Source organism: Lithobates pipiens, unplaced genomic scaffold (assembly GCF_037356315.1).
Source record: "Lithobates pipiens isolate NorthernLeopardFrog02 unplaced genomic scaffold, aLitPip1_a1.2 Scaffold_8, whole genome shotgun sequence".
NCBI classification, from domain to species: domain Eukaryota; kingdom Metazoa; phylum Chordata; class Amphibia; order Anura; family Ranidae; genus Lithobates; species Lithobates pipiens.
Window position 1 is genome coordinate 574,393,465 of NW_027507903.1, and position 13,801 is coordinate 574,407,265.

Below are 13,801 nucleotides of genomic sequence, written 5' to 3' on the forward strand. Positions count from 1 at the left end.
GATACTCCTCTTTTAAAGCAAAATCATAATAATGCCTCCTCCATCACATAGAATGTTGTATTGAAAGGGAGTGATATTGCATATATTTTCTGTCTTGTAATGATCACAACTAAAAAAAGTACATTTTTTTATTGTCAGATAAACATGAAATATTGAATAAAAACTATTATTATTATACAGGATTTATGAAGCACCAAAACTTTGTGCAGAACACATATATAATGGAGTGTAATGTATTCTCATATTTAGCCAGCAGGTAGAGTTTTAGGCTTTTTTTCACGTTTTTCCTGAATCTTTCTACCAAAACTTTTTGGTTAAACAACTCAGTAGCTGAAGATGAGATTGAAACACTCAAGTGAATACGTCAGAGCATTGAGTTTTCACATACTAAATGGACAAAACTGAGTGTGTAAGGAGCCTTATGACGGCTGTACGCCACAGATCCTGGCGCTTGATGGCCTATTTAAACCTGAGGCGTGCAAGGTAGCATCACTGGATGGTCTTCAGCTTTTACCCTTGTGACCTGTGCTCCTGAAAGTTTGCTTGATCCTGTTACTGACCTGGCTACGTCTGACTCTTCTCTGGATTCTTCTTGCTGCTCATGTCTGTTGCTTACCCGTGTTACCGACTTTGTCCTGGACATTTGACTAAGATTCTGCCATCTGATTTTCTACCACACCGCCATTACATTGCTGACCCTTGCCTGTCTGCGACCTGAACTCTGATTGTGATTCTGTACCTATCTACCTGAATGTTACCAAACTCGGCTTATGACCTTACAGGGAAGCAGATTAGGAGTTGTGTATTCATGTTAGCTTTCCTGATCTGCATACTTGTTCCAGATCATCCTCTGAAAGTGTTGACGCCAGAGACAGCTATGACTCTTGGAAGCAGGCTGCCCATTTTCCATGCATGTGACCAGCAGGTGCAGTTGAATCCCAGCCTACAGACAGAGCCCCCCCCCCATCAGTTCCAGAGCCAAAGCTCACACCAAGTTCATGTGCACAGATGCTGGCCTGAGGCCACTCTGACTTAACCTCCTAGTCACAGTTCCTAATAACCCCTTAACTCCTCAATCACTCCCAACACACAGGCCTGTGTGCTTTAACATGCTCCAGGTTAGGGCCCCAGCAGTCCAATCCAGGGCCAGATCACCTGGTGTGTGTTCCATGAGGGTATTCTCTCGCATTGTGCACTGTAACCACCACCCCCTTCTGAACCGATCAGGCTTGCACCAGAAAATAACACTTCTTCACCAAGTAGCTAAACCCACAACATCCTTTTAATATTGTTCTCCCGGCTGAGATAAGGATGAGGCAAGGAGTTTTTTTTTTTTTTTTTAACTATACTGAACAGATTAACAAACTGCAAGAGGCCACATCTTGGTAAAATCTTCTGTGTACACAACATACACTGTTTCCAATGTCCAGGTATTCCCAATGTAACATTTCACTACTAACAGAATGGGTGCTGTGGTGCTTACTCAATATTTCCATCCATGCTGCTGTCCAGGCCTTAGTCCTCCACGTGTACAGTCCCTCCCCCAAGCTCCAGGGGGAGCTCTCCTCCTAAAAGGTCCATCCTTCCTCCAACAGCTAATTGCCTAGAAGACCTAGATTGATCTTTCCCTTTTCTCCTTAAAGGAATAGCCCAGGGTCAATCCAAAGCTACACCTCCAAAGGGGAGTGGCCTCCAGTTAAAGGGAAACCCCTGCCTTTAAACTGGTATTATCAGGGAGAGACCAGCAATGGTGGGGCAACCATTTCTCTCAGCACAAGGTTCATTTATTAACCCTGTTCTGAGTATTCCAAAAATACAGATCTTGTGTTCTCATGTCAGGAGCTCTCCTCCCTGAGAGGGGTGTTTTTTGGCACAGAGTCAAAAGGTTGAAGTCACAGCGAGTAGCACTGTTTATAGCCTGCTAAAGGTGCAAAGTGGATGCAATAATATATCAAGTGGACTTTCTTAACTTTTGCACACTGGATAGCATTGCCAGGGTCTTTGACTGTCTTCTCTCATTCTTGTATTTACATTCTTCTTCTTCTTATTATTATTATTATATAGGATTTATGTAACGCCGACAGTTTGAGCAGAGATTTACAATCTAAAGGCAGATAGTACAGTTACAATACAATAAAATACAAGAGGGGTAAGAGGGCCCTACTCATAAGAGCTTACAAACTAATAGGCCAAGTGGTACAAAAGGTTATAACATTGGCATTAAAAACAGGCATTTGAGAGGCATTTAACAAGCATTCAAAACTCCCCTCGAAAGCCTATGCACAAGCTATAATAGACAGCACATTGTGCTGTTCACACTAAGCATTAGCGTCGCTTCAAAATTGAAGCCGCATGTCGAGTCAGGAGGCGTTTGAAGCATTTTAATGCCTCCCATTCAAGTCAATGGATATGCTCCGCAAACACTCCGGCAGGCATTTTTGGTGCGGTTGGGCACGTTAAATTTTATTTGTCACTTTTCATTTTGTCTGATGCCCATACTAAAGCCATACAAAAGCTAAAGCAGTGTTTGTTGAGTGTCATAAATTTAGTCAAGTGTGAACAAGCCCTAACTGTGGGGGATGAGCTGATGAAAGAGGTAAAAGATCAGTTGCTAGTTTTGAGGCATGATAGGCTTCCCTGAAGAGATGAGTTTTCTGGGATCACCTAAAGGTGGAGTAGGCAGAGAGTAAGTAGGAGATAGCTGAACGGGTTGAGGCAGAGAGTTCCAGAGGATGGGAGAGGCACTGGAGAAGTCCTGGATACGAGCATAGGAGACAAGAGAGCTTGAGAGCAGGAGGTCTTGAGAAAAGCGCAGAGGACATTTTGGGTGATATTTGGAGACAAGATTGGTGATGTACAGCCATGCTCAAATGTTGTCAGAATGACACAAATATTAATTTTCACAAAGTCTCAGTTTTTTAAGATGGCAATTTGCATATACTACAGAATGTTATGAAGAGTGATCAGATGAATTGCAATGAATTGCAAAGTCTCTCTTTGCCATGAAAATTAACTTAATCCTATAATCCTATTCCACTGCATTTGTAAAGAAGGCTTCAAGGTGTCCAAGAAAGACTTTTGGAGGATGGCCTGGTATCAAGAAGGGCAGCATAGAAGCCACTTCTCTCCAGGGAAAAACATCAGGGACAGACTCATATTCTACAAAAGGTACATGGATTGGACTGCTGAGGACTGGGGTAAAATAATTTTCTCTGATCAATCCCATTTCCAATTGTTTGGGGCATCTGGAAAAAAATTTGTCCGGAGAAGAAAAGGTGAGCGCTAACATCAGTCCTATGTCATGCCAACGATAAAGCATCCTGAGACCATGTGTGGGGATGCTTCTCGGCCAAGGGAGTGGGCTCACTCACAATTTTGCCCGAATAAAGAATGGTACAAAAACATCCTCCAAGAGCAACTTTTCACAACCATCCAATAACAGTTTGGTGAGGAACAATGCCTTTTCCAGCATGGTGGGGCACCTTAAGGCAAAAGTTATAACTAAGTGGTTTGGGGAACAAAACATGAAAATTTTGGTTTCATGGCCAGCAAACTCCCCAGCCCTTAATCCCATTGAGAACTTGTGGTCAATCTTCAAGAGGTGGGTGAAGAACCCCCCCCCCCCCCACACACACACACAAATTATGGGAAACTCCAAGCATTGACAATGCAAGAATGGGCCACCATCAGTCAGGATGTGGCCTAGAAGTTGATTGACAGCATGCCAGGGCGAATTGCAGAGGTCTTGAAAAAGAGGGGTCACTGCAAATATTGACTCTTTGTATAAACAATGTAATTGTTACTATAAGCATTTGCCACTTATGGAATGCTTGTAATTATACTTCAGCATACCATAGTAACATTTGACAAAAAGATCTAAAAACACTGAAGCAGCAGACTTTGTGAAAATTAATATTTGTGTCATTCTCAAATCGTTTGGCCACAGCTCTAGCAGATTGTGGATTGCTTTGTTTGTTGTTGTTGTTAGTATTTCAAATTTATTTTGCTGGGCGATCGGAAGCCAGTGGTGGAATTGGCAGAGAGGGGTAGCAGACACTCAGTGGTTGGTAAGGTGGATGAGTCTGGCAGCATCATTCTTAATAGATTGAAGAGGGAATAGGATATGGAGAGGTAGGCTTACGAGAAAGGCAAAAGATAACGAGGAAGTAACTTGGTGGTTTAATTAATTAAAAATAGGCGAATTTTAGAGATGTTACATTTTATGTCCAGCTCATATACAATGTTGTAGAGAACAATGAGCTTGCTTCTTCTCTGAAGTCTTTTAGAAAATGGCATTGTTCATGATAAGCTGGCTGTAGTTTTAAATATAAAATATATATATAAAATAAATATAGTGTGCCAGAGCCTCAATTGGTGGTTACTAGACAAGAATCTACAGAAGGGAAAGTCCTTTGTTCCAATTTTTCGTAAGTCATAACTACAGATGCCAGCCTCTCAGGCTGGGGAGCAGTTCTGCAAGAAGCTTCAACCCAAGGCAAATGGTCCAGAACCGAAGGGTCTTTACCCATCAACATTCTGGAACTTCGGGCAGTCCATCTGGCCCTGAAGACCTGGACAGACAGGCTAACAGGCTACAAGGCTGTCCTGTCTGAGTTCAATCCGACAATGCCACAGCAATCACCTCGATCAATCACCAAGGGGGTACCAGGAGTCTGAGTGCCCAGAGGGAGGTGAATTACTTTCTTACTTGGGCAGAGAAACATTTTCCTTGTCTATCTGCAGTCTTTATTCCAGGGGTGGAAAATTGGAAAGCGGATTTTTTAAGCCCCAGCAGCTGGATCCAGGAGAATGGTCGCTACACCCCGAAATATTTCAGGCAATATGCCAGAGATGGGGTACCCCGGATGTAGACCTACTAGCCTCCAGGTTCAGCAACAAACTGGACATCTTTGTATCAAGTACAAAGGGCCACGCTAGCACAAGGTTCAGAGGCCTTGATAGTTCCGTGGGATCAGTTTTCTCTGCGTTCCCTCCAGTTCTGCTTCTTGCTCGGTTACTTCACAGGGTCAAGAAAGAAGGGAAGCCAGTAATCCTAGTAGCCTCGGCTTGGCCCAGGTGGTCCTGGTATACAGAGATCATAAGTATGGCAGTCGGAAGGCCATGGGTGCTCCCACTGCGACCAGACCTGCTATCGCAAGGGCCAATATTCCATCCTTCCTTACAAAGTCTGAATTTGACAGTTTGGCTGTTGAGACCCACCTTCTGAAAAAACGTAGGCTCTCAGGTCCAGTCATAACCACTCTGGTTAATGCCGGTAAGCTGTCCTCCAGGCTCATCTATTATAGAATCTAGAAGGCATATGTCTCCTGGTGTGAGTCCAAAGGATGGCATCCTAGAAGGTATGCTATTGATAGAATTCTCGCTTTTCTTCAATTAGCAGTAGAAATAAAGCTGGCCTTGAGCACTATCCAGGGTCAGATCTCGGCCTTGTCGGTATTTTTTCAGAAACCGCTTGCCTCTCATTTCCTAGTCTAGGCCTTTATTCAGGGGGCACTGCGTTTAAATCCACCAGTCAGGCCGCCCGTGTGCCCATGGGATTTGAATGTAGTTCTGTAATTTTTTCTGATCTGTGTCTCCCTCCCCTCAATTTAGGCATTGCTCTGGGATTTCCCATGATGTAACGAATAGAGCTCTGTGTCCCATGATGTATGAACAAGAAAAAGTATTTTTTTTAAAACAGGTTACCTGTAAAATCATTTTCTTGCGATTACATCATGGGACACAGAGCTCCCTGCCCCTCTTCGGGATTTATATATATATATATATATATATATATATATATATATATATATATATATATAAGGCCAGTATGGTGGCCTGAATTTATGGGAGGAGCCCGGAGGAGTAATTGATCAGCCGTTCAGCTGTGTTCCTTATCAGCCAGTACGGTGGCCGGAATTTATGGGAGGAGCCCGGAGGGGTATTTAATCAGCCCATTCTGCTGTGTTCCTTGTCGGTTCCTGTGTGCAATAGCTGCTACATCACAGATCTAGGGCCGACTATTCGAAACCGTTCGATAGAGTGAGTGAGTGAGTGCAGTGTTCGTGAGTTCCGTCTTCATTGAAGTCCTGTCTTCATCCTCGTGTTACAGTCGGTTTTTTGCCGTCGTGAGCGTTCGTGTATTGTCTGAGGCGCAACACTCGAAAACTTGCCGGTATCGTGCAACGCATCTGGTTCGGCTGTCACAGGTAGGGCTTCGGCTCCCATTTCTTATTTCATGTTATTTCATGTCACTAAACTGTGATCCGTTGAACTCAGGCCGCGTACACACGGGCGGACTGTTCGCCCAACTTTGTCCGCTGAACAGTGTTTGGGCGGACAGTCCGCTCGTGTGTGGGCTTTCAGCGGACAGTTTCAGCGGACAGTTTGACGAACAAGGTTTTTCGGAAATTCCGTAAAACTGTCCGCTGAAACCTTGTTTGAGCGAACAGTCCGCCCGTGTGTAGGCTTGTTCGACAAACTAAGTTCCGTGCATGCTCAGAAAGGCTTAACACGCCGAAAGTTATAATGCAGTGTATAGGACGTTGTATTTTTCGTCCCGTCGTACGTGCCGTTCACGTCATCGCGCACGGTTTCAGCAAACTGTTCGTTCGTCGTGTGTGGGCATGTCCGTCCATGCTAATTTTGAGCGGACTGTTTGCCGAAACTGTTTGACGGACAAAGTTGGGCGAACAGTCCCCGCGTGTGTACGCGGCCTCACGAACCACTCACTGAAATGTCACCTTCGTATTTTTCCGATATTGTTTCACGCATCTGTTACCTCTTAACATTTGTGCTCCTTGCTTCTCGAAAGAAGTCGTGGTCACCCGTTCGTGACACCACATCGAGCATTTTGTTTCACAAACCCGCTATACCGACCAAATTACTGGTCTCTATTGAAACATCCGAATCGTTCGGATCATTTCGAAAATTCCCAATCAGATGTTCTAAATTCTAATTAACCGGCTCATTTCAATCATTGCAATCGTTTTAATCATTGCATTTCATTTCATTCTTCTCGAAAGAAGTCGTGGTCACTCATTCATGACACCACATCGAGCATTTCATTTTCAAACCTTCCGCATACCGACCAAATCACGGGTCTCTACGTCCGAATCGTTTGGATCATTTCGAAAATTCCCAAACAGACGTTCTAAGTTCTAACTAACCGGAGAATTTCAATCATTTCAATCGTTTCGATCATTTCAAATCGTTTCGATCATTTCAATTCATTTCGATCATTTCAATCATTTTCGATCATTTCAATCATTTCATTTAATTTCGGTCACGAGTCGCGCTCCGATTCGAATCTAGTCGCATCTCCGATGCACCGATTCGCTCCGGTGTGCCCCAGTTGTCGGCCTCATTTCAATACATGCTTCAGTGACAGAATCATTTGCAGGTTCAGCCACAGTTTTCGATTCTTGTCTTTGTCATGGCATATCATTTCTGGTCACCGATCACGCCCCGTTACGAATCCAGTCGCATTATACCGATGCACCGATTCGCCTCGGTACGCCCAGTTGTTTGGCCTCATTTCTATACATGCTCCAGAGACGGATTCTTTACCGAATCGTTGGGCCAAGTCGTTGATTCCGGTCTCTGTCATGGTGTGTCACTTATTACGCTCCGGTTCGAATCCTGTCGCAGTTATGTGCACCGATTCGTCCGGTGTGCCCAGCTGCTTCGCCTCATTTCAGTACATGCTCCAGAGACAGGGTTCACCGTTGATTCTTGAGCGCAGCCGTTGATCCCTGTCTTTGTCATGGGTATCATTTTCGTTTCACCTATCACGCTCCGACACGAATAGTCACGCCTATGTTCTAATTCGTCTCGGCGTCCCCCAGGACTGGCCTAATTTCAGTACATGCTCCAGAGTCCGTTTCGTGCTCAGTCGCAAAGTTACGGCATGGCGATTCAGGCCTCTATCATGGCAGATTCACTCATTTCACTCATCTCACTGTCACCTCCTGCACCTCGGTTCAAACCCAGTTGTTTTACAAATTCGGGTTCTAGACAGGGGGCCATGCTCATTTGGCCTCATTTCACTAATTGCCTCATTGCAGTACATGCTCCAGAGTCTGGCTCGCTGTTAGTGGCGCCGGTGACACGACCGAACTGCGCTTCTGCCATGGCAGGTTCTCATCAAAGGCAACATTTCGTTTATGTTTGTTCATTTCATTTCATTTCATTTCAAAAAAAAAAAAAGGGGGGAAAAATAATAATAAAAGAAAAAAAAAGGGGGAAAAGAAAGAAAAAAATATATATAGGAAAAAAAAATATATAAAAAAAAAAAAAAACATTTCATTGTGTTTGTTTGTCTCATTTCATTTTATTTTATGTCATTTCGTTTCATTTCAAAGCTCACCACTCCCATTAGGAGTCACCATTGGCCAGTTGTCTGTGACAGGTATGGAATTCTCAACTGGTTTTGCCTTTGTGTTTACAGGTCAGTCGAGTCCAGTAGCACCCTCCATGCACTGATTCATCTAGGCATGCCCCAGTTGTCTTGACCTCATTTCGTTCTGTGCTCCGCAGTTCCAACTCATCGTTAATCATAACATACCAATTCTTGTCTATATCACGGCAAACATTTAATTTATTTCATTTCACATATTCATCACTTACCAAGTCAAACCCCTCAAACCAGCAACGCATTAATCCGCACCCGTCATTTCAGCCTTACGGGTATAACTAAAACAATTCATATCGGATTAATTTCATCTACTCCACGATCGTTTGGGTCGGATTTATCACATAACCAACTCATAGGATTCATTTCACACCTACATCCGATTCATATCGGATTCATTTCGCATGCATCCAAGTACAACTTTGTGCAAGCTTGTTGCTAGCACGCATCCAATCACAAACGTCCTGCAGTCACCGCAAGCACATCTAGGCATAACTCCCTGCAATCATGGCAGACTCACATCCAAGCATAAACTTCTTGCAATCGTTGCAAACACGCATCCAAGCATAGACTTCTTGCAATGGTTGCTAGCACACATCCTAGCATAAACTTTGCAGTTGTCACTAGCAAGCCCCAGGCACAAACGTAGTACTATCCTTGCTGGCAGGCAGTTCTGGCTGGCTCAGTGCATTGCTGGGTAAGGCCTGGATACTTTCCTAAACGTACGTAGTATAACGGGGTGCTATATTGTAGGTAGGTTGATCCAGGGAGAAATCTGATTGCCGCTCGAGGGGTCAGGAAGGAATTTTTTCCCCTGCTGTAGCTAATTAGAGCATGCTCGGCGGGGGTTTTTTGCCTTCCTCTGGATCAGCTGTGGGGATAGCATTGGGTGTGTCAGGTTGTGCAATGTTGTTTGTCTAAATTGTTGATTTTGTCGTGGGCTGGGTGGACTTTTGTCTTTTCAACCTAGCTAACTACGCATCCTAGCATAACTTCTTGCAATTGTAGCAAGCACGCATCTTGGCATAACTTATTCAGTCTTTTCAGGTCATACTGCTCACAGCCCTGTGTCCGGACGTCTGTGACACCACCGAGTCCAGCCACCACAAACACATCTCCAGTGACGTTAACTCCCTTGCTATCATTGTGAGCACACATTTAAGCGCAACACTTGCTATCACGGCTAGGCGTGCAACTTAGCATAACTTGTGATCGTTGCAAGCATTTTGTTGGCACTCAGCCACACATCATTTTCAGCCGTACTCATTTGGCCACTTAGCCCCAGTGACATTCTATTTTTTCATACGCCACTCGCCATTCCTGACGCTCATTCCTCCCGTTGGGCAGTTGAGTTCAGCTTCCGTCCTACACCAGAGGTCGAGTTGCCACACGCAGCTGGCTTCTTCTCGCAACACTATCAGGCTATATCTAGCCAGCAGCCGACATTTCTATCCTTACAGGACCCCGGTGAGCCGTCTGTTGATGGCCCATACAGTAAGATCCCCTCTAACTGGTATCCAGAAACATTAGCCCGTAGCCAACGCTAGACGCTTGCCCATCACAACTGCCATCTTTAGGGACATGTAGAACATCCTCGCACGCCAGTTTCCCCCTTGACAAGCTGACCCTATCAGGTCAGTTTTTCAAACACTTCACCCACACACAGGGGTATACCCAGAAGCAGCTTCAGTCTGTTTCGGGTATGCTCAGTTCTGCAATATGGTCATTCCCCAGGGTTGATCTTTATGTCATGCATCCTCGTCTTCCCCTCCCAGATTCAGGGCCCCTGTCAGACCCTAATCTGGATGCCACGGATCTTTTAATAGCAAGAGGTTCCGTACTACGTAGATCGGTTTATCATGTTCATACCGTCCATCTCGCCCCTGTCACCCCAGCTAGTGACAGATGTAGCGACCATCACAGGCTTTGCTGCAATTTTTGGCCACCATCAGGCAACCAGCAGAGATTATTGCAAGATAGGTCTAAATCCCTAGCAGTCATGTCCTTCCTGGGTAGGCTGGTACAGCTGTCATCATAAATTCAGTGAAAGTTGACTATATCTGACTGGAGCCGATCCAGTGTCAGCCATTGTCCTTGGTCGGTCTCACCTAAACCCCGGTTTAGTACAATATCTACAAACAGCGACCAAACTCGTAAACGTCTCGCTTTCTCACAACATGCTCAACCTACCAGACGGCCTGGAGGGCCTTCAGAAATTCCGGACACACCACTCCTATGAAACCTCCAACATCAGGCAGTTACTGGCCTTTCCGTCATACTGTCATACCCAGCTGCCTATCCCATAACACTGTTCGGCTATACCTAGCCGGCAGGCAACATTTCTTGTCCTTGCCGGATCCCGCAAACCTTCTTTATTCATGTCCCACGCTGGTTGAACCGTGCTTCGTGAAATCCAGGAAATCCAACCGATGGTCGGTGACAAATGCTTACCCGAACGGGTGACATCCTTAAGGGTATTCTCCCCTAGCATGGTCCTACAAGCAGCCAGGTGTTGGCCTACTACAGGTTCCTGTGACCTGGAAAGTTCACCTGCGGTAATCCAGCAGGCCGAGAGCTATGTAGACGCTACTTAGCCTGACACAAAGATCACTTCGTACTTCCCCTAGCGGTTTCAAAGAGCAGCAAGTAAGCTCCAGCGTAGACATCCACTCAGAGGCGTAACTAGAAACCTCAGGGCCCCGGTGCAAGAAATTAGGAAGGGCCCCCCCCCGAAAAGCATGATTTTGATACTATATTTTTTTCCACTGTACAACAAAGTAAAACATTTCTGTGCAACCTGTGTCCCCAGTGGAACCTGTGTCACCAGTGCAGTGGTGGTCCTGGAGAGGGGTGGTGGTACTGGAGGTGGGTGGTGGTGGTGGTACTGGAGGGGGGTGGCGGTGGTGGTACTGGAGGGGGATGGTGGTACTGGAGGGGGGCTGGTGGTGGTACTGGAGGTGGGTGGCGGTGGTGGTACTGGAGGGGATGGTGGTCCTGGAGAGGGGTGGTGGTACTGGAGGTGGGTGGCGTTGGTGGTACTGGAGGGGGATAGTGGTCCCGGAGAGGGGTGGTGGTGGTACTGGAGGGGGATGGTGGTCCTGGAGAGGGGTGGCGGTGGTACTGGAGGTTGGTGGCGGTGGTGGTACTGGAGGGGGATAGTGGTCCTGGAGGGGGATGGTGGTCCTGGAGAGGGGTGGTGGTGGTACTGAAGGTGGGTGGTGGTGGTACTGGAGGTTGGTGGCAGTGGTGGTACTGAAGGGGGGGTGGTGGTACTGGAGAGGGGTGGCGGTCCTGGAGAGGGGTGGCGGTGGTACTGGAGGGGGATGGTAGTACTGGAGGTGGGTGGCGGTGGTACTGGAGGTGGGTGGTGGTGGTACTGGAGGAGGGTGGCGATGGTACTGGAGCGGCATGGTGGTCCTGGAGAGGGGTGGCGGTGGTACTGGAGGTGGGTGGCGGTGGTGGTACTAGAGGGTGGGTGGTGGTACTGGAGAGGCATGGTGGTCCTGGAGAGGGGTGGCGGTGGTACTGGAGGTGGGTGGCATGGTGGTGGTACTGGAGAGGGAGTGGCATGGTTTTGGTACTGGAGAGGGGGTGGCGGTGGTCCTGGAGGTGGGTGGCGGTGGTACTGAAGGTGGGTGGCACAGTGGTGGTGGTACTGGAGGAGGGTTGGCGGTGGTACTAAAGGTGGGTAGCACGGTGGTGGTGGTGGTACTGGAGGAGGGGTGGCGGTGGTACTGAAGGTGGGTAGCACGGTGGTGGTGGTGGTACTGGAGGAGGGGTGGCGGTGGTACTGGACATCAGGATCCCCAGATACCCCCCCCTTAATTTAGGGTCCCCAGAGAGCCCCCCTTACTTTAGGGTCCCTAGACAGTCACCCCCCTTAAAGAGGTTTCTCTGTACCTTGCTGGACTCCGCCGTGCACCTTGGCCCCCAGCAGATCTCTGTACCCCCCCCCCCCCCCGCACCTGGGGGGAGGCAGCGATCAGCAGCTCTATGATGTTGATGGGCGGCGGGATCTTCCTGAGTCTCTGCACACACTGGAGAGGAGTCAGCATGGCTGTGAGTGAAGAGCGTGTCTCATGTAAACAGCAGCACAGAGACACCGGCACTCGGGAGTGAAGTTTCATTTTCCCTTGTCCTCTCGCAAAACACACAGCTGATCCTGCTCCCCCTTCGGCCCCCCCTCCCCTCCTCTCCTCTCCTGTGTTCTCCGCGGGAAATGTGAGCTTGTTAGCTTCACACCTGAATGCCCGCACATTCACAGAGAACACAGGAGAGGAGAGGAGGGGAGGGGGGGCCGAAGGGGGAGCAGGATCAGCTGTGTGTTTTGCGAGAGGACAAGGGAAAATGAAACTTCACTCCCGAGTGCCGGTGTCTCTGTGCTGCTGTTTACATGAGACACGCTCTTCACTCACAGCCCTGTGAATAGCAACCACGCCGGGGCCCCCCCACAGTGATGGAATTCCAGGGCCCAGTCGCAACTGCGACTGTTGCGACCCTGATAATTCCGCCACTGCATCCACTTTTACAGAATCGGTAATAGCGGGTCCCCAAACAATGTCATTGAATAGCTAGGCAGGTAGGAGTCTGCCTGCTTCACCCAGTACAGCCACAATCCTCAGGTGGAAATGGCTCAGGCATCTATTAATCTCACTCAGTGATCAAACTCAATCAATAAAGAGCAATTCCCTACCAGAAGGTTTTTGCCCCCTTATTTTGGTATACCGTACGTTAGACCAGGGCACACCTTAAGGTCTGTTCAAGTGGTAAGTTTATGTTAACCCTGTTTGTCATCGTTATACGTATCGGTCATAGGGCTCTGAACCAAGTAAAAGGCCAGTATGGTGGCCTGAATTTATGGGAGGAGCCCGGAGGAGTAATTGATCAGCCCGTTCAGCTGTGTTCCTTATCAGCCAGTACGGTGGCCGGAATTTATGGGAGGAGCCCGGAGGGGTATTTAATCAGCCCATTCTGCTGTGTTCCTTGTCGGTTCCTGTGTGCAATACCCACCCTCCCATCCCCTTTTTAGGGCATTTTTCAAGGCATCATACTCCTCACAGAGTACTAATTTCACTTCATTTCATGTTCATTTCATTTAATCCTCATTTCTTATCTAGGGTATGCCCCCTTATTTTGGTATACCGTACGTTAGACCAGGGCACACCTTCAGGTCTGTTCAAGTGGTAAGTTTATGTTAACCCTGTTTGTCATCGTTATACGTATCGGTCATTTCACTGTTTGTTGCCATATTTTATTTATTTGATTCTATTTGAATATTTAAGGTATATGGCGCATGCATCTTTTATGTATGCAGCAACTTTAATTTTGCACTAAGTCACTTTTCATTTTTTTACTTGTGTGAGTCCACATAGTTTATATATAAGTTTA

The 13,801-nt window shown here is 46.9% G+C and overlaps 1 protein-coding gene across 3 annotated transcripts in view; it reads right to left on the minus strand.

The window, feature by feature from the left end:
* ICAM3 (intercellular adhesion molecule 3) overlaps window positions 1–13,801 on the minus strand; it is a 124,620-nt gene that overhangs the window by 89,080 nt on the left and 21,739 nt on the right. The window lies entirely within an intron of this gene.